Source organism: Crocuta crocuta, unplaced genomic scaffold (genome assembly GCF_008692635.1).
Source record: "Crocuta crocuta isolate KB4526 unplaced genomic scaffold, BGI_CrCroc_1.0 scaffold208, whole genome shotgun sequence".
Taxonomy (NCBI): domain Eukaryota; kingdom Metazoa; phylum Chordata; class Mammalia; order Carnivora; family Hyaenidae; genus Crocuta; species Crocuta crocuta.
This window is the reverse complement of record NW_027532596.1, coordinates 67,701-92,708: the sequence shown is the minus strand read 5'-3', so window position 1 is coordinate 92,708 and position 25,008 is coordinate 67,701. Positions and strand designations below refer to the sequence as shown.

Below are 25,008 nucleotides of genomic sequence, written 5' to 3'. Positions count from 1 at the left end.
CCATCAACCCATAGCTTGTTTTCTGCAAATAAGAGTCTCTTATGGTTTGCTTTTTGCCTATAATTTAGGAAGTTCTAATGTGGAATAGAAATGATTAGTAGAAGAAGACTAGACTGGGTTAATTTTCTTTGGGGAGTAAGATTAATGTTAAAAAGTAGATGAGCTAGCCAGAACTCAAGAAAAAGCCTCTTAGAGCAACCAGATGTTTAACTTTGAATTTTTTCAGTTTGTTAGATGATTTGGTTATAGAAGTGGATTAGAAGCTATATTATTTAGTTCTAAGACACTGAAGATCTTGATATAATTCTGGCACATGGCTAGGGTTTTATGATCTTTAATTTTCCCAATATTTTCACCTTAATTCTAGGTCAGTTGAATTATATTGCTGTCATTTACTGACATTGTTACATAAAGATGATCATAATTGTCCTAAGCGAAAAGAAACTCCATAAGTAGAGATGTACTCTCTAAAGGTATTTCCTTCACAGACTTGTAGTAGTTGTTGGGAAAGACCTTGACTGGATTTATGATGAGTTATGTTTACTGAGTATGATGAAGTGAATCTCAGTGTGAGTACTCTGAAGTCCAGCCTAAGTGTCAACCCAAAGACTTAGGACATAAATTTTCTGAGCATACACTTACACTATAAATTTTGCAAGATATTTTGAGCAATATTGTGCATATTAGGGGAATGGAACTGTAAGTTTTTCCAGTGAACTAAAAGAGAGGTGGATTTTAAATTCCTCTACTGCAGTTTCCTTTTGTAGAGTATCTTCTGTGTTTGTAGCATTTGTAGATTTATCTCAACTTTGTCTTTTTCATTATGAATTTCAAGTGATATATTCAAGAGACTAAAAACATAGTAGCTACTATGTTGTTTTCTTTATATTACATACAACTATAATCATTCAGTTCCAACCTCATACCTGTTTTGTGAGAGCATGTCCCCAAAGGCAGCTCCAAGTACAACATGAATAAGAAAATGAGTTTGTTGTTGAGATATTTATTTGGTCTAAAATAAGTCATGTTTTAAGCAGAATGCTAAAGATACATTCAGATGGATTACTTTAGTTAATTTTATTTCTGTATGCACTTTATTTTTTATTTAAATATTTTTAAATGTTTTTTTTTTCTAGGAGAGAGAGAGAGAGACAGCGTGAGCAGGGGAGGGTCAGAAAGAGAGGAAGTCACAGACTCTGAAACAGGCTCCAGGCTCTGAGCTGGCAGTCAGCACAGAGCCCGATGCGGGGCTCGAACCTACGAACCGCAAGATCATGACCTAAGTGAAAGTCGGAAGCTTAACTGACTAAGCCACCCAGGCGCCCCTGCACTTTATTTTTTAAAAGTAATTAAGTTATTTTTAAATTTACATCCAAGTTAGTTAGTGTATAGTGTGCAACAATGATTTCAGGAGTAGATTGCTTAATGCCCCTTACCCATTTAACCCATCCCCCCTCTAAGAACCCCTCCAGTAACCCTCTGTTTATTCTCTATATTTAAGAGTCTCTTATGTTTTGCCCCCTTTCTGTTTTTATATTATTTTTGCTTCCCTTATGTTCATCTGTTTTTTATCTAAAAGTCCTTATATGAGTGAAGTCTTGTCTGATCTTTGTCTTTCTCTAATTTCACTTAGCATAATAACCCTCGTTTCATCCATGTAGTTGTAAATGGCAAGACTTCATTCTTTATGATTGCCAAATAATACTACACTGTGTTGTGTGGTGTGTGTGTGTGTGTGTGTGTGTGTGTGTGTACACACACTCCACATCTTCTTTATCCATTTCATCCATCGAAGGACATTTGGGCTTTCCATACTTTGGCTATTGTTGATAGCACTGCTATAAACATTGGGGTGCATGTGCTCCTTTGAAACAGCACACCTCTTTGGAGGGAGAAGTGTCTGTTAATCCAGATGGCCAACAGACACATGAAACGATGCTCAGCATCCCTCCTCATCAGGGAAATACAAATCAAAACCACACTAAGATACCACCTCATGTCGGTCAGAGTGGCTAAAATGAGCAAATCACAGGACTCTAGATGCTGGCGAGGATGTGGAGAAACGGGCACCCTCCTACACTGTTGGTGGGAATGTAAACTGGTACAGCCCCTCTGAAAAACAGTGTGGAGGTTCCTCAAAAATTTAACAGTAGAACTCCCCTATGACCCAGCAATAGCACTGCTAAGAATTTACCCAAGGGATATAGGAGTGCTGATGCATAGGACACATGTACCCCAATGTTCATAGCAGCACTCTCAACAATAGCTAAAACGTGGAAAGAGCCTAAGTGTCCATCAACTGATGAATGGATCAAAAAGATGTGATTTATGTATACAATGGAATACTACATAGCAATTAGAAAGAATGAAATCTGGCCATGTGTAGCAACATGGATGGATCTTTTTTTTTTTTTTTCAAATAGTTTATTGTCAAGTTGGTTTCCATATAACCCCCATTGCTCATCCCCACAAATGCCCTCACAACATGGATGGATCTTGAGGACGTTATGCTGAGTGAAATAAGTCAGGCAGAGAAGGACAGCTACCATATGTTTGCACGTATAGGAGGATTAGGAGGAACTTAACGGAGGACCATGGGAAGAAGGGGGAAACAGGGAGAGAGGAAGGGAGGCAAACCAGGAGAGCCTGTTGAATGCTGAGAACAAACTGAGGACTGATAGGTATGGGGGAGAGGGAAAGGGGAGTGATGGGCATGGAGGAGGGCACTAGTGGGATGAGCACTGGGTGTTGTATGGAAACCAACATGACAATAAATGATTAAAAAAAAAGAAACAGCACACCTGTATCCCTTGGATAAACATCTGTAGTGTGATTGTTGGGTAGGAGGGTAGTTCAGTTTTTAATTTTTTGAGGAACCTCCATGCTATATCCCAGAGTGAATACACCAGTTTGCATTCCATCAGCAGTGCAAAAATCCTCTTTCTCTGCATCCTCATCAAGGTCAGTTTTTGACTGAATTGTTAATTTTAGCTGTTCTGACTGGTGTGAGGTGGTATCTCATTGTGGTTTTAATTTGTATTTCCCTGATGATAAGTGATGTCGAGCATTTTTTCAGGTGTCTGTAAGCCATCTGGATGTCTTTGGAAAAGTGTCTATTCCTGTTTTTTTGCCCATTTCTTCACTGGATTATTTGTTCTTTTGTGTGTGGAGTTTGATAAGTTCTTTATAGATTTTGGATACTAAACCTTTTATCTGATATGTCATTTGCAACTATCTTCTCCCATTACAATGGTTGCCTTTTAGTTTTGCTGATTGTTTCCAGATGGATTATTTTAATTGTCTTAATATATTAATGATTTTTCTGTATCTTGGTAATACATAGATGGGGATTTAGAAGTTTTGACACTTTCTGATTCAAGGGGATGAAATTGACATTTTGCATTTGTTGATACTGAGCCCTAGAGAGAAACTGATTTGCTAAGTAGCATACATTTTTTTAACCATACATTTTTAAAAATCGGGTCTTGAGGCGCCTGGGTGGCTCAGTTGGTTGAGAGTCCGACTTTGGCTCAGGTCATGATCTCATGGTTCGTGGGTTTGAGCCCCGTGTCAGGCTCTGTACTGACAGCTTGCTCAGCGCCTGGAGCCTGCTTCAGATTCTGTGTCTCCTTCTCTCTCTGACCCTCCCCTGCTCATTCTCTCTCTCTCTCTCTCTCTCACTCTCTCTCTCTCTCAGAAATGAATAAAAACATTAAAAAAATAAAAATCAGGTCTTTAATCTCACATTTTTAATATTTACCTTTACTTGTATGAGTAATGGACCTTTTGTTACCTGTGATTGAGAATCTATGATTAGGTCCTTGTGATTTGCTTATAGTAGCTGTTATTAGGGAGTTGAACAGGTAATTTAGGAATAATCTTTATAAAAATGTACCATTGACATTTGAACATATCAAGATCTTATCCTTAACTAGTCATCTTAATTTGTTAAGGAGTGTGTGTGTGTGTGTGTGTGTGTGTGTGTGTGTGTGTGGTCTGTGTGTATAGATAATATGGGTGTTGATACTGTGACAAGTGATAATTTATAGTGAAAAGCTATTGGGGTTCAGAAAAATACAAGTTTTTTTAAAGAAGAAAGGTGGACAAACCTTTTCTAAGGTCTTTCTTGTAATCAAGTGCCTGTTTCCCTGCCAGAAATTTTAATATGTTTATAAACCTCATACTACTTTGACTTCTCTTAATGTTCCTGATCCTGTCCAGTAGGGATATGCTGAATGAATTGAGAGAAATGAGTTACCTTTCTAGTAACTGATTAAAAGCATATATTTGAATGACAAAGGAAGGGAATACTTAACTGGATTCCATTGAGGAGTAGTGTTGACTTAGGGTCATTTGGTTTTGGATGCTTGGTACAATTTATGGTAGTCAGTTATTATTACCGGGAGAAAGCATGCAGTGATAGTTGCTGCCTCACTCTGTCCAAATAACCCCATTCTTGGGGTGCTGCTTCTTTATGGGTGATTGAAAGAAAATCCCCTATAATAGGAATCCCTGGAAGATGATCAGTTTTATTTTTTATTTTTTGGAGGGGACAAGTTGGCTTGATGGTCAGATTCCTTGTTTCTTGAACCTGCTGATAGTGTTCATTCCCACAAAGGGAATCTGAGGTTCAGTCCAGCTGATTTACGGTTGGAGCACTTTGGTGAGAGAGTAATAGAAGGAATGAATTAGCAGTAGATGGTGAGAGCATTGGTGGAAGAAAGGAAGATAAGAAGGAAAAATGTAAGGTTTCAATGATTGTAGCATGTCCTTAGTGTTGTACAAATGTGAAGAAGACCTGTAAATTGAAAATTTAGGTCTTAGGTGTTAGGATTCTTGCAGTTGCTGGTAAGAAGAAAGCTCTCTTTTTGAAAATTGGACTAGTAGGAGTAGGTTAGGAATCACAATCACTGACATTTATCTGCTACTTTGTCATTAATGTTAGTGTATGGGTCTAAGCCAGCTTTGCCATGTTAGATTCTATGTGTCTTTTCTTGAGATGACTAGACAGTATTATGTCTTCCATTGAAATTACTGTGATTAGCAAGATGTACTGATCAAATATCTGTTCATTACGCAGTTATTGGAATAGGTAGAGTTGTATATTTCTAGAAGGCCTAGATTAAATCAAACTTTTTCCAACTTTAGTATACATGAGAATCACCTGGAGGGCTTGTACAGTTTGAGTAATAGTTTCTGGTTCAGCGGTAGGTTGAGGTTTGAGTTGACATATGTTGATAGGAAACAACTGAGTATTCAGACAACAAATTGCCAATATATATTTAAATTATGTACTTAATTTGAGGAAATAAATTTCTTTATGATAATGAATCAAACACAAAAATTTTCACCAACTTCATGTTGGATAAAAATGACCAATAAAAATTTACAGAGAGCTGTTAATGTTTAAAAAAACATTCAAAATATTTTTTAACTTTTTTTTTTTTTTTTTTTTTGAGAGACATAGAGACAGAGCATGAGCAAGGAAGGGGCAGAGAAAGAGGGAGATACAGAATCTGAAGCAGGCTCCAGGGTGTGAGCTGTCAGCACAGAGCCCAGTACAGGACTAGAACCCCCAGACCATGAGATCGTGACCTGAGCCGAGGTCGGACGCTTAACTGACTGAGCTACCCAGGCACCTCCCCCGAAGAAAACATGTTAAAAGTAGATGTGATCTCAGTGAATAGTGTGTTGATTTTCTGGACATCGTAGTTTCTGCCTAATACTTTTACTTTTGTGGGAAGGTTTATCTGGTTTGTGTTCTGTTGGTGACAGAATGCATAACTTGAAATATTTGCATTATAGGCATATGTTTGGGTATGTGTATGTGTGTGTGTTTAGACTTTATTTTTAAGTAATCTCTACACCCAGTAAAGAGCTCAACCTTACAACCCTGAAATCAGAAGTCAATAGAGTTGCACACTCTACTAACTGAGCCCGCTAGGCACCCTAGTTTTGTTTTATTTTAAGCATCCACTTCTGGATAATTTTAATTAGGCTGGAAACTGCCACTTCTAGTGGATTTTTGGGTGGTGAGTTTGGGGTTGAGTCTGTTTTCTGGGGAAATTTCAGCAAATACATTATGGATTAGCTGTGAATACTTTGGTGGCTATATTTGGTTATTGAAATCTACTTTTTATAATGTTGCTTCTGTATGGGAATAGTGTTCATACTGGACTGTCTACATTTACTTACAAACATGGAAAAATAGCCAGGGATTTCTTCAGGCTTGAAAATGCTGAATAGGTCAAATCAGAGTCTCTCCCCCATGCTATAGCAAATAAGGAACTGAGAATTGGAATGAGGGGACTTTTTTTTTTCCTGTGGCTAGAGTGAATAAGAAAGTATATAAGATTTTTAAAACTTGTGACATCATTTCTGAAAATAAGTTACTGCAGTAAATTGGTTTTCTTATTTTTGAATAAGAATATTTTGTATTTTTCTTAATTATATTTTGTATAATGTATAACCTTCTCTAGTGAGATTGTCTGGACAGTGGTTTTGTAATTTAAGTAGATGGAGTGTTTTTTCAACTGAGTGAATGATGGCCCTATGAGATGGCAAACTAATAGAAATATTCCATTCCTCAAAGATTGCTGAAGTCATGGTGAGGAAACAATGCATAAAATCTCTGATTTAACTAATATTTTTATTTGTCTAAGATTATAACATGACTCATAAACATGGTTACAAGAAGTCATAATAGACTTACTCTTATATTCTTCCTTTACAAGGAGAACAAACATTAATGGTTCACCAGAAGTCTTGGTGTCCTTACTTTTTATTTCTCCCAAGACCTGGTATAAAGTAGGATTTTAGATAGTAATTTTTTTAAATTGGTATATTGTTATCATAGTTATTAGTGGAATTAATGCATAAATTAACAAAAGACATAATAAATTTTCCTTATGGTATAGGCAAAGTTTGGCTTCAGTTTAAAGCTCAAATTTCTCATTCTCTGTAATGGTTTGAGTCACAAAACATTGGCATTTTATTGTACCACCTTGCTGAGGGTACAAAACTATCTTTCAACTTACTTATTCTGTCAGTTAGAGTGCCAAATTTTTGGGGGCCTTGGAGGAAAGAGAAAAGGTGTTCCTTAAGTTTGTCTACTTTTTTATTGGGTACTTACAGCTGTTTCAGTATAGCTCACAGGAGAATATATCTTCCATGTTTAAATTTTTCAAAAGGATATGTTCAGTTGAACTTCTCTATGTGCAGATTTCTTAGAAATCAAGAAAATGTTGTTGAGGAGTATATGACAGTTTACTTGTCAGTATCTGATAGAGTATCTGGCCACATAAAAAAGTGTGAAAATGTATCATTATTTGGGTTGGCAAAAATATATTGGTTATTTGTTCTCTTGGTTTTAGTAATGTACATAAACATCTACAACCCTGTAAAAGAAAAGACTTGGAACAATTGTATTCAAAATGACAATATATGTACAGATAATTCAAAGAAGAAAATACTGGCAAGTAAGTGTGTGAATGTCTCTAAATGATTCATAAGCATCTTTTAAAATCTTTGTGTGATACATTTGAATCAATTTTACATCGATGTAAAAAGGTGATGTCAACTAGGTGAGAAAGCGGGTGTCATTCATGGACATGAATGGAGCCTAAGAAGCAGGGACAAGGATTTCATCCAGAAACTTAGAAAATTTATTGGACAGTAGGTAACTGTTCAAGCTCCATTATATAGCTGTTCTCGAACTACCTTTCTAGATGGCTTTTGTTGTTGTAACTGTTGTATTTTAACTGTATTTAAACTTCTTATTGGTCCCCTTACTTCTAGCTTCAGATTCTCTATTTCATCTGTCTGCCAGAGCAGTATTTGGGAAAGATGACAAACCAAGTCACCTTGATTTTTTTCTTCACAATCTGCATTTGACATGTTTTCAAGAGTTTTAGAAATAACCAATAATCAGAGAAGAGGACAGAGATTATATAAACACATACTTAGAGGATTGTTTGCCACTGTCAAAACTGGAAATTTCCCACTTTTAGTTACCGAACGTTTGGATTCCTAAATTTTGTGACCTTTTCTTTTCACTTTTATTCCCTGAGTAAGACTCTCCTGATATGGATCTTATGAAATTTGTGCATCAAGAAACAATATGATTATAATCCAGGATGACTTAGGATAATGTGCAAATGTTTTTGCCACTGATCTGAACAGGATGGTATAACTTGAGTGCTTCTGCGTTGATCAGATTGTGGTTTTCAAATTCTTCTGGAGTATCCTGAACAATTTTACTTAAGAACTGCTGTGAAGTCTAAACCTCATGCTGATTCAAGGAGTCTTTTACCAGGAACCCCCTGTAGAGACACTCTCTAGATCTTGTACTCTGTATTTATTTCATGGTCCATCATGATCAACACAGCATCACTAATTCCACATTACTCCCCAGAATGCAAGTGTATGAAGTTATCTTCTGAATTGAAAATTATTTCAAGTGGATAGTACTTGTAATATTATTGGTGTAGAATGGACAATCTCAAGTAAATATAAGCCAGCATTCCAGGAATATGTGGAACCAAAGGGAAGGACAATACATCCTGACTTGAGCTAGAAGCTTTACCAACTGCAAAATCACAGAAAAAATAAATAGATACATATACTCTCCTGAAATTCATCTTGCTTTTCAAATATTTATATTTCATTGGCAATCTTTGGATTTGGAAAAAAAAATCTCAGTATTTTTTTCTATGGATTATCAACTTTCCATCAAAATATTTACCAGTAAGAGCCTTGTATATGTGACTTTAATACTTATGTGATAAACACAAGTATTTTCTTTCTTTTATTTTTTTTTCTTCAACCCATATACCATTTTAGGAATCTAAACATATTAACTAATTTACTGGGCATATATAGCTTAAGAATAAATACTTAAGAAAATTGGGATTGGGCAGTGGTATTGAAATCGATATAAATACTCACTGAATGGTGAATATGTATGAACTGTTCATTGGATGTTAGTGAAAAGAACGAAATTCAACATGTAATAGTTCTTTATTGTATTTTATTCTTTCTTTGCTTACTCTTTCATGGACTGTAATGCTCAAGCATAGAAGCTACTTTTATAAACAAATATTGTTTTTAAAAATGTTTATTGTGTTAATAGAGCTGCTTTCCTAGGGAAGTTTCTAAAAGCGTGTTTGGTAAAACGGCCTTCTCGAAAAGATTTTAGAAAGGAATGAGACCATTTTGTAAAGATAACACAATTTATATTCATTGTTCGAATGCTTATGAATAGGAGAGAGGAAATGGACATGAGGAATGTTTATTAATCAGGAAAAAAGTAAGGCACTAGTTATTGTGTATTTTGAGAATATAGTGTATGAATAACTAAATATAATTGCATTGTGACTTTAAGGCATTGTGATTGCTAAGAGTTTGCTAATATGTAGAAGAAATATTTTTAATACATGATTATAAAAATAGGATTGTTAGAATACCTCTGAATGATACACATTTAAAATCATTTGAATTATTGCCGTGGCTTTTGGTGTGGAGCGAGTATTGTTCTGTATGCAGCTGCCACATAAGAAATTTTATTAAGGCTGTTCTATGTGGATGTAGATGTTATTCTGTAAATGGTTTTTATGTTAATATTTGTATGGTATGAGATTTAATTCTCACGATGGAATTATTACTGCATAAGAGTCCAGCTTCTTTCTATTCATGTTTAGGATTTGATGGGATTTTTTATTGCTATGTATATAATAGAAAAAGGTACTGTGTTAAACCATCCAATTAATCATGGAGATGACCGACATTTGGGGCATTTTAAATGTTAGAATATAATTTTAGTTGTCAAGAGGAGTTTCTAGACTGGCCTTGTTTTTATCAAGCAAATAAAGCAGAATTTAGAAGGTAGAGAGTAGGGAATTTTAGAGGGCTATAGGTATATGCATATGTGCAGAGATAGTTCTTGAACAGCCTCCAGGCTTTACTTGATGCTCAGATGTTGGGAATCTACATATATTTTATTAATCCTGTGATGTTAAATAGTTGTAGTTTGTTGTTTTATCCAATGGATTTGTTAAGTTGCCTCAACATTAATTCCTTTTCAGTAGATACTGTTATACCTTTTGTTAAAGTGTTATATACACTGTAATTTTCTTTAACATCTACTTCTCTACATACATAGACATCACTGTAAATACATACCATTTTATATGGATAGCCATTTTTGTTTGACAAAAATGATATATCTAGCCTCTGTGTGTTCATTGGATCTTTAGGCTCAAATTTTAGGGTGGGGTAAATGTGCAGTGTCTAGTATAATACCTCATTGTTTTTTATACATGATTCATGATGGAAATGTCATTAACTGTTGGTCCGCCTTTGTTTATGGTTTTCAGATATGTTTGTATGCAATAGAAAATACAGTTACTAGGTGAATCTCTGCCTGTGGTTAAACATATAAGTTAGAAAGTTTTTATTTGCTGGTGGAATTTGACTTTTAATAATAACTGAATTGTTCTTGTTTTAAAATACTTACATCTAATAGTATAGGTGATTTACAAGTTTTTATTGGAGATGTTTGTATTGGTCTGGCAAATATATGTTCTTAAAGGATGGGCTGATCAAAGAAGAGCTTTAAATAATTGTGTATAAAATTAGACACAGTTATAATTATTCTTTGGCTTTAAGAAAACAATGTCAACATGTTTTGTAAATATGTAAAGTGAAAAATTTGCTATTAACAGTTGTCAGATTATCTCTGAGTAAATAATTGGGCAGCTGATGTTCAGGATATTTTGTTCGATTGTTCTGTGTATAAAATAGGATATAATAATTTTTACCTTAAAGTTTCAATCCTTAATTTTACAGGGGTTGCATTCATATACATCTGTATAAATACCCACAGGTGTATTGCATATGTATCTATAAAACAAGTGTTTATTAAAAATTATAGACTAGAAACACCTTTTGGCCAAATAATTATCACTCGGCTTTAGTCTGTTCTTTGTGTTGTTCAGTGGTGGATGATGCAGGAAGTTTTAGTATATGAGCTTTAGTAGCTGGAAGATACTGTTATGCCTACTTAAGTTACAGACCAACATTAGTTTTTGTTTTAGGACATCTGCATAGGATTTGCTGATAGGTGTGTATATTTTTTGGATACCAATTTGAGAAGACAATGTGAAAAAACACTATATTTTGACAAATTGAATTACTATACCATGTCTCTTTGGGATGTATTTGGTGATGGGGATTGTAATTTTTTTTGCATATAGAAGATAAGTGTCATATCATTTTTAGATATGTAATTTCTGTCAATAATTTTAGAAATATATTTTCATTGAGATATTAAAGGTGTAATCATTACCTGATTATAGATATAGTAGAGCAACCATCTTCAAGGGCTAGGCTTGATTATGATTTTTTTCATTCTGTGTTTATTTAAGTTCTTTAAGTTTATTTAAATTCCAGTTGATTAACATACAGTGTAATATTAGTTTCAGGTGTACAATTTAGAATTCAGCTATTCCATACAACACAGTGCTTATCACACAGGCACTCCTTAATTCCGATCACCTATTTAATTCCTCCTGTACCCACCTCGCCTCTGGGTACCTTCAGTTTGTTCTATATTGTCAAGAGTCTGTTTCTTGGTTTGCCTCTCTCTGTGGTTTTGAGATCTTTTAGTTACATTCATTGTTAAAGTACAGAAATTACTACCATTCATATTTTTTAAACATAAAATGAATACTTTCTTATACTAATGTAAGTTTTGGATGTTGAATGTTTAGAACAGAGCAGGGAAGCAGTTGCTGCATGAGATAAGCTTATGTAGTATATCTTAATTTTCTACATATGTAGAAACACCCTCTACATACACCTACCACACCCACACACCCACACCCAAAGAGTAAATCTGTTAATGTGGAGAACAACCATGGTGAAAAATAATATATAACTTGTAGAAGTGTTACAAGACTATCACTATATATTTTCACTTGGTGTGTGTGGGGTTATTATTAGGTACTTGTGCACCTGTGGTCATATCTTTGTTTTTATACTGTAAAACTTTATAGATGTGCAGACATTTCTGTCATATATTTGAGTATATTTTACCTAAAGCATGTAAACTTTTCTTCTGCTTGTAGACATGAAATAGTAAAATAAACCTCTCTGCTGTTATGATTTCTAGACTGGTATGTATGTATTATTGATAAAATATTTATTTCTAGAAATACAGACATTGCTGATAAATAGTTTCAAATATCAAGTTTTTAAAAATCAATATTAGTTTCTCCGCATGTCCAGTGGATTTTTGTGAGAGAATGGATGGGATTGTGAATGTTTTTCATTCTCAGATTCTTTGGCTTTGTACCTATTTTTGGTTTATAGATATAGTGAACATCATGTATGTTTCAGTCATGCAATTGAAAAACTATAAGTTTGAAATGTTTAACATTTCAAAATGATTTTAAGAATTCCTTATGGATGGCACTTTGTGGTTTGTTGTTAAACAGTGCAATTTTCAATAGTTACATTATAACATTAGACTTAGGAAGTATATAGAATTGTTGGAAAACAAAATGATTGAAGGTAGAAATAGTTTTCTTTTGAGGATGTGCTCCTTTGTGTATGATTCCTTGGAATACTGGGATTATTAAGGACAATTTATTTGAAAATTGGGTTAAAAGCCTCTGAGCTTTATTTTTGTTGTATTTGTGTGTATATACACACACGTATATAGTCAGGAAAGAGAGGGTGGTTAAAAAGTTCATTGCCTCACATTTCCATTTAGAAGAAAAATTAGACTTCAATAATTAAGTTGTGTCCATTTCATATAAAATATTTCTACTTATTTAAGGGACATGAAGTGTATCTTATTTCTCAGATGTACTGAGGTTCTTGATGAAATTTATTTACTAAAGAAAATTCTATAGAATCTAAATCACATAATTCTGTGTTCATTTGTTACACAGCAATAAGACAACTTTGGAAATAATGGGGAAGTCAAACATTTAGTTTTAAGCAGCTAATATTTCTAGATGTATGGAGAGTGACACAGTATAATTTTGTAAATATTTTCATTGTAAATGTGTTAGGATTATTGTCTTATAAAGTCAGCATGGCAAGGAAATTGATCATTAATAAATAGGGTCCTGGAGCTATGCAATATTATCATATATTCATTTGGTTGTTAAGAGAAATAGAAAAGATTATGTATTTAGCCCATTCTCATAGTAGAATAGTTTGCCATTGTATATGTCTAAGTCGTACATTAAAAAACATTCTGTGTAAGTTTTTTTGATGTTGCTGGGTGTATTGTATTTTATTTGGAGCTTCCCTGGGATGTGAACCTTAGATTATTTTTGTGTTAAGATATGTTTTGAGAGCAGATCTAGGTTCATAGCAAAATTGAGAGGAAGGTACAGAGATTTACCACCTAGCTCTTTTCCCAGCACATGCATAATCACCCCTATTATCTGCACCCCTTACCAGAGTTAACTTACCATTTGTTACTGCTGATGAATTTACATCAATACCTCATAATTACCCAAAGTCCATAGTTTGTCATGTTAACTCTTGGTAATGTACATTTTGTGGGTATGGAAAAGACATGTATCCATCATGCAGAATGTTTTCATTGTCCTAAAAATCCTCTGTGCTCCACCTAGTCATCTCTCCCCCATATTTATTTTTATAATTGTTGTTAACATTGGAGATATATATAAATGACTTTGTTAAAGAGATTTTATACTACCTCTTGGAACTATACACAATTCTGTATGTGTTCCTTTGGTTGCATGACAATATTCAAGACAACTTTGTAAATAATAGGCAGATACAAGTTTTTAATTTTTAACATCTAGTCTTTCTAGATGTGTAGAGTCTCACAACGTATAATTTTGTAAATAATTCATTGTAAAATTTCATAGTAACATTGTTATCAAATGTTTTAATTGCAGTGCAGTTAATAAAAATTTTAAGTTTCTTGAGCTATTGTCTACTTTGGTATCCACTTTTTGAGTTGTTAGGGGAAGGAGAAAGTTACTAAAAAGGTGTACTGTCACTCGCATTCTCTAAAAGAAAATTTTACATTTTAATCACTGTTTAGTTCTTGTATTATTATACATTAAAAAAACCTAAGTCATAATTTTAGTTGTATTGCTATATAAGTATAAATTATACAACTATAAACTTATAGTAGTATTCCTGATTATGTATTTTAATCATATCAAGTCTTTTTTTATCAAATTTTATTCTTCTTTGAGTTACTCAGTTTTGTATTTAACTGAAAAGCATGAAAATATTCAAGACAACTTTGTAAATAACTAATATATCATTTAAAAATATCTAGTTTTTCCAAATGCATGGGGTTTCACAAACTATAAATCTGTAAATATTTCATTGTTGTAAAATACCATAAATTGTTTTTTGTAAGTGTTGACAATGTAATAAGTAAATAATAATTGTACTTTTAGGGTTATATACCATTTTGGTGTTAAGTGGGTGTTGGGAGAGAGGCATAGACAGATTGCCTTCCTTTTCTTCAGATTGTTAGGTTTTTATGTATAAGAAAATAATGGATTTTATACTTGAAATACCCCAGGATGATTTTTACCTTTAGAAAGAGGAAGGAAGACATGAGAAGGAAATTGTCATTTTTAATCACGGGTATATTTGTGGAAGATTCTCTTATTGCTAAGTAATTATTATTTTGCTATACTATACAGATCTACTCTTTGTAAATTTATATGTGTATACATACATATACATACATATTGTGAATGCTTTAGGAGTATAAATCTGATAGTACTCTCTCATTTATTAGCTTATTGCTTTGCATTTTTTTGAAAATTATGGAAATATTCAAATCTAAACTTAAGTATTTCTAGAATCCCACTTCATGTTATATCTACGTGTATGTTATTTTTAATGTTTATTTAAGTTTGAGAGACAGCATGTACAAACGAGGGTCAGAGAGAGGAGACACAGCTCTGAAGCAGGATCCAGGCTCTGAGCTGTCATCAACACAGAGCCCGACGCAGGGCTCGCGGAGCCATGAACTGTGAAATCCTGACCTGAGCTGAATTTGGACTTTCAGCTGACTGAGCCACTCAGGCGCCCTAAGTGTGTTATTTTTAATATAAAATTATTAACACCATATGTATTTGTTTTCTAATCTGTTACCACATACAGACGTCTAAATGAAAGTAGTATTTCTTTGCTTATGAGTATCTTTTTTCTAAGAGCTTTTTATAAATTTCCAGTGTTTGGTTATATTTGTATGTTATGTAATAATCAGAAACAAAGTAAAAAATATTCTAGCTCAGTAGTCAATAATAAATTATGAAAATATTTTAGAAAAAATTAAATTATAAATTCAGGTATAAATCAGTATTTTTTTGAACAGCAGCTTGGCAATAACAATTGAAATTCAAGTGTGTAAACATTTGAAATGGTGTAACTTGCAGCTGTGATTTTATCTATTTCAAGTTTCAAATTTACAATTAAGTATGTTATACATTGAGTATAACAATCGTTGGGGCATCTGAAATATACACCAATAAAAGATTATAATGGTTGCAGCTAATCATATGAATATAATTTAGACACTGGAATATGTTCTGGCACAAAAGGGTGTTTTGTGTGGATATTTAAAATTATGCCATTTTTTTGAACAAACATCAACTAATAGTGTGTTTACAAAGGTGTGACCATATGCCTCTCAAAGTTCTAATTGGAAGTGTAATTACTACTGTTTCTGAGGAATGTAATTATTCTGACGTGATTATAGAATTAAGTAACGCTAACTCATCTGTGTTATTATAATGGTGATTATTTCAGTATTCTTAAAATTTTTGTACTTTGTAAGTTGTATAGTAAAACATTGTTTATTGTTTGTATATTGCTACTTGACAATCTGAAATAAATATGAGTTGTTGGATATAAAGGTGTCTGGAAGAATAGATGGCAAAAATTTAACAGTACTGTATAGAGAGATGGGAATGGAGGACTGCTTCTGCTTCCTGCATTTTGGATTTTAAAGGTATTTCAAAAGGAACATTTAAACAACAAAAAGGGGATTTTAAAGATACATCCAATTTGTGCCTGTCTTCATCCTTGCCTGTCAACATCTTGGGAGTATTGGGTTGTTGTATCCAATTTTGTATTCCCAGTGGCCATTATGAGTTGTTTGTGAGTGATCATGAAGAGCATATGGTTTAGAGACTAGAGCAGCAGAGAGTTTTACACACGGAAACAGCATTGTGGGACTCAAGGAAAGAATATGGGAGAAGATGTGATTTGAGGTATGTGCTATACAATTATATTTGGGTTTGGAAACACGTGAATGATTAAAATAAGTCATTGAAACTTTCTTTTGTAAGGGGTATATTTTTATAATGCCCTGCCATATTTGTGGTTATTGACTAGGTCAAGTTGTTTGAGGAAGAGTATTAGAATAGGTTGGAAGTTAATCTTAATGATAGTAATTAGAGAATGGATTGTTTCCTATTTTTAATGGTAGTTGAGTCAGAATTTCAAGTAGGTATTTATGTTTTCTTATATGATTCAGAATTGGCATGAAAAACATTTCAATACATTTTGTATTATTTCTGTGTAGTAATATTAGCTGTTTGTTTAATTATCTCCATCCCATTCACTGTTCCTAATCATTCTGAAGTCATCCTAATTTGTGTGTCCTGGTGTGTCTTTTGCATCTTATTGGCTATATTATATATTTATTTCTCAGATGAACACAATGAAAGGAGGAGATTTACAGATAATCTGAGGCAGCTGACACTCCTCATCCTATGGTCTTTCTTAATTCGTAAGTCTTAACTGAGAACCCAACCACAGGGAAGAAGGTTCTGGATCAAGAAGTGCTGTTTTAGGACAAGGCTTTGGCTAGACTCAGGAAAACATCACTGGAATATTCAACCATGCCTCAGAATTTGTGAGTAAATTAATTCTTTAAAAAGATAATTTTACCAAAGTGAAGATGTGAATTATATGTAGAATGTCTTCTTTCAATTGGTTTCTTATTTATAATGAAACATTGTGACCTGATTAATGTTATAAAGAATATAAACAATTATCAGTTGTTCATTAATTGGAAATTTTGAAATAAAGACTTTTTGCAAGTAAATTTTTATAGTGTGATAAAGGAAGAAGTTCAAGGAAACTGAAAAACAAACAAACAAACACGAGGGGAACTCTCTTGTACTGTTGGCAGGATTACGAACTGGTGCAGCCACTATGGAAAACAGTATGTAGGTTCCTCAAAAAGTTAATGTGATTCAGCAATTGTAATCATGAGGTATTTACCCAAAGAATACAAAAATATTAATTCAAAGGGATATGTCCACTCCAGTCTTTATAGCAGCATTATCTGCAATAGCTAAATTATGGAAGCAGCCAATGTATCCATTCCAGTGATGAATGGGTAAAGAACTTGGCCATAACAAAACGAATGAGATCTTTCCATTTGCAACGAAGGAGGCTGATGGAGCCAGAGAGTATAGTGCTAAGCGAAATAAGTCAGAGAAAAACAAATTACCTTTGATTTCACTCATACATGGAATTTAAGAAACAAAACAAAAGAGAGGCGGACCAAGACATAGACTCTTAGCTACAGAGAACAAATTTAGAATTACCAGAGGCTAGGTGGTTGAGGGAGATGGGGGATTAAAGAATACATTTGTGATGACAAACAGGTGATGTATGTAAGTGTTACATCACTAAATTGCATACCTGAAACTCACTAACTGGAGTTTAAGTAAAAACTTGGAAAGTATTTGTAAAGTAATAGCTGATGTTGGAGAGTTGAATCAGTTAGGGATTGATTAAGAGGCATTCTTTTTAAGCATTAAAAGAAATTTGTAACAGAGTTCGAAATGAGGCTCCACTTATCTGCTGCTTTTGCCATTTTATAAAACGTGTTATGTGTGTCTTATCTACCAATGTTTCACTTCTTTTTTTTCCTGTCAGGAGGTGATAGTTCCAAGAAAACACACTTTTGCCATCTTTGTAATTGCAAGAATTGGACCACCAGACCTCTGTTGGCAATATTACTCATTTAAGTATTCTTCACCTCTCATCTCTGGTTCCAGGAATACTGCATGGCAAAATGATTGTAAGGACAGATAAGTGTTTATTTGATTCAGGGAGGGGCACTTGGTTAGACAGGAGCTAATATTCTGCTATGTTTAATTAATTTTTGTGGCAGCTAGTAGGTAAGGAGATCTGTTCAGGTTACATATTGCTGAGTAATAAATAATCTTGACATTTAGTGACATAAAACATCTAATGTGCCATTAGGCATATGTGTGAAGAAGTGTCCAGATGACTCCAGCCTCTAAGTGTTGTTTCTCCCCAGCTGATCCCATATTCTGGCACTGTCAGAAATCTTCCCCCCCACTTCAGAAGTCATGTTGTATCATTTTTGCCATATTTTGTTGCCTAACATGGTTATATGACCAGCCCAAATTCTAGTAGAGATTTTATCTCGTGATGGGTGTGCTTTAAGGACACTGCTCACCTAGAGTTATGTGTAGGACCAGATGAAAGAAGCCATAGTAAGTAAAAGCTATAGCTGTGTAATTTTAGTAGTTGATTTTTTTAAATTTTGGCATCCATTAACAATATTTCCTTCAAATCATATATCTATCTTTATGAGTTCAGTAAATTGATTTTCAGAATTTCACTTTTCATGTACACTGAATTTCTTGCAGATATTTTTCAACAAACATCTTACTCATTGCCTGGCATAGAATAAAATTTTAATGAATTGTGACTATGGGAGCAAATTAGGCAAGAGTTAAGAAGTTGGAGAAAGAAAACAAAGGACATGATCTTTGGCATTAAGTGAATATGAGGAGGGCAGGAGAGAAAAGAGCCCAGGTACACTAAGGTGGTGTTGAGATGTATAACCTTAGTAGTAGTAAGTAATGAACTATACAAAGAGTGAGAGGAAGCAGTTGTTAATGAAACTGTTGATATTATAGCAAATAGTGAATTCAGCTCCTGACGACCAGGAGTTGTGTGATTCTCTTATTTCCTTTATTTCTCACTAAAAAGATACTTCATGGGATATGTGGCCAAGAGTGAATGCTGACAAATTCCTTAAAAATTCTTTTTCAGAGAGTCTTATTACCTACCTGTTAATCCCTGAATAACCTTAAAGATAAAGGCTATTATCATAAAATTATTTTTCTTAGAATAAAACATTGCTAAATAGACAATTAATGACGTCTTGGGTGAAGTGTCAACTTAGAAATTTTGATAACCACCTGGAATAATAGGTTAAGATCTAAATTTTCCTAAATTCCATTGTAGCCTCTGTCTTCTGTACAGTTACCATATATTTCTCACTAAATGGACTAAGGTCCTTTTGTTATTTTCATTGGAATTTTTTGGCACTGTTTGTCATGTTTCTTGTAGAGAAATGGCATACAGATTAAATAGTCTGTGTATGAATGAGTAATCTAGAGATACAGGCATCCAAATACATAAAAAAGAGAGACAGCAGGAGAAGGTTGGGATCAGTCCAATTACCAAGGTATAAGAAGAACGAATAGCAAGATACCAATATCTGACTTTAAAAATCGAGGTATATTTGAGCTACAATATTACATTAGCTTCAGGTGTGAATAGTGATAGTGAATTGAAAATTCTACGCATTATGTAGTGCTCACCACAATAAATATAATTAACATCTCTAGCCTTCTTACTAGAAAATTCCAAAAGTTATTCTGATGCATCTGTTATTTCTTCATAATAAACTGGCTGTTGCATTTCATTGTATATAATTTTATTATATCCTACTGATAATTGCATAAACTATCCGTCTTAACTTTACCTGTTTCCTGATGTGTCCTCTCAGGTGATGACCAAATAGAAAACTGATGTTATTGCTTCTGCCACCATCTTCAAATCCAAAAGACGGTCTTCATAATATATGCAGTCTCCTCTTTCATGTCTTGGAGTAGACACTTCTCCCAGATCAGAAAACCTGGACTGAGAAAGCTCATGTTTGAAAATTATCTAAAGATTATCATTGGAGGGAATTGTAACCAGGCATGTTGACTGTTTTCATTATTGACATTGGACTAAATTTCGGGAGCTTGAATGATGGAGATGCTATTACACAGAGAAGCTCAGGATGGTGTGATTGCGAGGCTTCATTTCAGTGTTCCCATGAGTATTAAGTGCACATATGTGTAATTTTCACTTTTAACAGGGTACATTTAAAATTGATGCAAAAAATTCTTTTTCCAGATTTTAAAGGACAAAAAGTTGTAAAGGGTAGAATTTTTACTTCTTAAATGCTTCCCCCCCTCCTAATTCTACTCCCCAAGATTATCTACTGTTACGGAGTTTTTTGCATATCCTTTTCGGGTGTATTAATAAACAAATTGATATGGCAGTAGTCCTCCTGGTCCATACATTAGCTACCAATTTTCTATTCAGTGAACAAGCTTATATATAATCTATTTTTAATTTCTCCAGCTAAGTTGTTGAAATAGTCCTACTGCTTCCACTTCATTGGAATTAAGTATATTCAAAATATAGGTTTTGAGTCAATAGTAGAGATTTCCCACAATTGTATATATTATCCTCATCAATCTTGTCTCCCCGTGTTTGTTTATGAGACTTTTTTTTCTAAAACAGTACAATCATTGGATGCCAATGTTTTAATTTTCATAGTGTGATACTAGAAATAAATCACTTCTCTTGAGTTATTGTTCAGTTTAGTCATCTTTATATGTCCTTAAACTGTACTGATCATTTGTTTTTCATTTTATTCTGTGGTTTCTTTTTCATTTCCATTGGAAAATAGTTTTTTTGTTACTGGCTTTTAAGAGATCATTTATGACTAAGGATTTTAACCATTTACCATGCAATGCAAATGAAATACCATGTTTTTTTTTTTTTAACCATTTTGCTGTGATACTTTACTTTTTGGTGTACAGAAGTTGTATGTTGAAATATAATGTTATGTTTCATGCCTTTTGAGTTTTGTGTTTTTACTTAAAACGTGATTGTATTACTATCATACACTTTTTGTATTTGTATTTTAAATTATTTTGTCATTTTATTTTTTCCCATCAATTGTTACTGTGGTTTTAAAGCATTACTTACTCAAATTATTTACCTTAAGCAATTACCAATTATTTTAATTTCTACCATAGTAATTTAGAAATTCCCACATAAAATCAGCTGCATTTCTATTTGTTTGCCTTACCTTCTATTGATGACTTTAAAATTACCAATGATTTTAGTCTATTCCATTGAGTTCTATCTCATTTCTCTTCTTTTTTTCAGAATATTCCCTGTCTATAGTCGCATTTTTTTTCTCTCAGTTGATGCTTAAAATTATTTTGCAAGTTGGAAAAATGCAGTTTTAATTTCATTTGCATCAAATTTAATAGATTAATTAGGAGAGAATAGATCTCTTTAAAATTGAGTCTTCCTCTCCAACTGCAAGGTATGTCTTTCTATTTTTAATCAACTTGTTACATTGGGAAACTGCTAGATTATATTTTTTATTCATTCCCAGTCAATTCATAGTTTTGTTAATGTAGTGATGGGGATTGTGAACCTACATTATTTTATTATTACTATGTAAGCCTTTTTATTTACTTTTCTAATGGTATTTCATTAAAATACCAAAATTCTGATTTTCCTTCTCAGTTCGTGGTTTTTACAGAATATATAGATGCAGAAATGGCCCTTGGTTAATTGACAGTGGATATTAATCCTATTAGTTTAAGGTTTGTTTACTTAGGGGTCATTTTAGGAAACTTTTCCTTTTATTGAGCATTTTTTGCATAAATTGTTTACAGGTATAATAAAATGTTTTGTTGTGTATTATAGGTTATCATGCTTGCAATTATAATTCTTGATTAGGCTAAAAAGTAAATTTTCATAAAAATAAACATTCTTGCATCTACTTTCAATGAACTACATTTTGTGTATATATGTGCATGTATGTGTGTATATATATTCATATATGTTACCCTATTGTTAAAATTTTATTTGCAGTTACTGAAAATATAATCCTAAATAAACAGCTTATTTTGTTCTGTTTTGTCAGGGTTTTGTATTTAGTTTACCTCCTCTACCAAAATGTTTGGAATGTTATTTGTATAGGCTGGAAACAAGAAGTATTAGCATTTTTGTTTTATTTTTATTTTGAAATAATTTTTGGCTTGCAAAAAGTATATATTGCTCTCTACCCTCCTTACATTAACATCTTTCATATACTTGATACAGTTATCTAAGTAAGGAAATTGCTAAACTGCTGTTAACTGATCCTTTTATAATCAATGATTGAAAAGACAATCCCACATTGCATGTAGTTATACTCTAATGTCCTTTTGCTTGGGACGATTGCTCAGTTTTCTTTGATTTTCATAATTTTGATCCTTTAAAAGAGTCGACTAGGGGCGCCTGGGTGGCTTAGTCGGTTAAGCGTCCGACTTTCGCTTAGGTCATGATCTCGCGGTTCGTGGGTTCGAGCCCCGCATCGGGCTCTGTGCTGACTGCCAGCTCAGAGCCTGGAGCCTGTTTCAGAGTCTGTGACTCCCTCTCTCTCTGACCCTCCCCTGCTCACGCTGTCTCTCTCTCTCTCTTTCTCCTAGAAATAAATAAAACATTAAAAAAAAAAAGAGTCGACTAAATATCCAACTATTAATGTTAATCAGTATGGGCTTGTGTGATTTTTCATCATTGGAATTGAGGTGTTATGCATGTTTGACAAGATTGCTACAGAAGTGGTACTCCCTTTATCACTAGGGATCACATATTGATATGTCTTGTGACTACTGCTATTTTATTACATAGTGTTACACAGTACGTATTTGTAGGGGTATGTACTACAAATATTATAACACTCTTATCTGTTAATTTTAGATTGTATTGATGTTTGTTGCCTGCAAAAATTAGTATACTGTGGTGTTTGCCAAATTATGATTTTTAAATTTTTTGTACTGTATTTTGTCAATTTAATTTTTGTACTATAAGAGTTACTCCTCCTCTCCCATTTAATATTCAGTTATTCATTTCAACGTAGAATCATGGGTATTTTATTCATCCCATGGATTAGATTCATTAATTTCCTTTAATCAAATTGTCTATCATTTGGCCATTCAGGTCTCTCTTAAAGATGGCATCTGTGTCTTTTTTTTTTTTTTAATATTTTTATTTATTTCTAGGAGAGAGAGAGAGACAGCATGAACAGGGGAGGGTCAGAGAGAGAAGGAGACACAGACTCTGAAATAGGCTCCAGGCTCTGAACTGGCAGTCAGCACAGAGCCCGACGCGGGGCTCAAACCCATGAACCGCGAGATCATGACCTAAGCGAAAGTCGGATGCTCAACCGACTAAGCCACCCAGGCGCCCCGGCATCTGTGTCTTTTTAACATGTCCATATTTCCTCTCCTGAGCACTTACTTTCTGACCACCTAATAGTACCTGGGTTTATTTTGTTCTTATCTTGTGGAACCATCAGTTTCTCTAAGGATACTTGGTTCCTCATAGGGAGGGTACTTAGGAAGTAAGCTATGTATCCAAACTTCATTTATTTTTGTGGTTCAGTAATATTCCAAAGTGTATATATGTAACATTTGTTGTTGAATACATGGATGTTTCCACTTTTTGACTTTGAATAATAAGGCTTGTGCCTTCCACATTGTCAATAATACTGCAATGAATATTGACATTAAAATGTCTTGAGTCCCTTTTTTCATTTTCTTTGGGTATGTATCTTGGAGTAAAACAGCTAGGAGTCATACGGGATTTTCATGTTTAACTCTTGTAGGAATGGCCTGTTAGTTTTTTAATGAAAGATTTCATACTTATAAATAATGTGATTATAATGAATTTTTATGTGCTGAGCAACTAGAATAATTACAAATATTTTGCCATTCTTTGAAAATTGCAAATCCTATGATATTTCAATCTTGAATTTTTTATATGCATACACATCACAATTTTAAATAACCAAAGTATCTTATCTACTATTAAGTAGAATCCCTTATTGCCTTTTAAAATAAATACTCATGTAAATTTGTCAGTTCATCCAAAGATCTAACAGTTGGAACAAATTTGGACCCACACAGGCACCATGCATTTTTACTTAGGTCATTTTTATCTAATTTTTGGTTATTTGTATTAATTTATTCTTAATACTAAATATTTTAACTCTTTTTATATAGGACATTTACCCCTGCTTTTTGTTTCATGTGTTAAATATTTTTAAAATATTTAATCTGGGGCGCCTGGGTGGCTTAGTTGGTTAAGCGTCCGACTTTCGCTTAGGTCAAGATCTCGCGGTTCGTGGGTTCGAGCCCCGCGTTGGGCTCTGTGCTGACTGCCAGCTCAAAGCCTGGAGCCTGTTTCAGTCTGTGACTCCCTCTCTCTCTGACCCACCCCTGCTCATGCTGTCTCTCTCTCTCTCTCTCCTAGAAATAAATAAAACATTTTAAAAAATAAAGAAAATATTTAATCTTTTGTAATTCATTTAGTTTTGGAAGAACTTAATTTTTCTGTTACATTTATATTGATTTTACCTACTATTTCTAGTGTATTAAATGTATTTTGGTGACCTAATGTGGTCCACTTTGAGGCTTTCCTTGTGTCTGTCTCTTTCATATATTCTGTCACATACCTACATATCTATAACTATCTAGAAACATTTATAAAATGTATAAATACCTTTATAAACTATACCTAAATATATGTATATTTATGTAGACCATAACAAAAGTATAGCTCATATTTCTAAGGGTATTATAGGTGCTTGGAAAAAAGCATTGTCACCAGTATACAGAGCACTATATAAGTGGTTGTGACGGGTTCACTATTGTTACAGATCTGTATTTCTGTGTCTTTTAGAGACTACTAATATGACTTGCTATTGATGTCCTGATCTTAATTTTCTTTTTGTTTAATTATATATTGGATAATTTGACCATTCTGTCAATTTTGCAAGAGCATTTCATATACTGTATCCCAAATAGACTATGA

General features: G+C 33.5%; 2 long non-coding RNA genes and 2 other non-coding genes across 4 annotated transcripts in view; all 4 read left to right on the top strand.

The window, feature by feature from the left end:
* The window catches only part of LOC144244741 (uncharacterized), a 15,868-nt gene extending 1,687 nt beyond the window's left edge, over positions 1–14,181 (top strand). The window contains exon 3 of the long non-coding RNA XR_013339047.1: positions 7,798–14,181. This is a non-coding gene — a long non-coding RNA (uncharacterized LOC144244741). The remainder of the gene's footprint in view (positions 1–7,797) is intronic.
* On the top strand, positions 521–587 carry LOC144244754 (small nucleolar RNA SNORD64). The gene has a single exon (XR_013339049.1). It is a non-coding gene; the product is annotated as a small nucleolar RNA SNORD64 (small nucleolar RNA).
* On the top strand, positions 4,561–4,631 carry LOC144244755 (small nucleolar RNA SNORD108). The gene has a single exon (XR_013339050.1). It is a non-coding gene; the product is annotated as a small nucleolar RNA SNORD108 (small nucleolar RNA).
* A 30-nt stretch (positions 14,182–14,211) lies between the features above and the next one.
* LOC144244739 (uncharacterized) lies at positions 14,212–21,931 on the top strand. The gene is made up of 4 exons (XR_013339046.1): positions 14,212–16,286; positions 16,730–16,933; positions 17,968–18,112; positions 19,862–21,931. It is a non-coding gene; the product is annotated as an uncharacterized LOC144244739 (long non-coding RNA).
* The last annotated feature ends 3,077 nt before the right edge of the window (positions 21,932–25,008 follow it).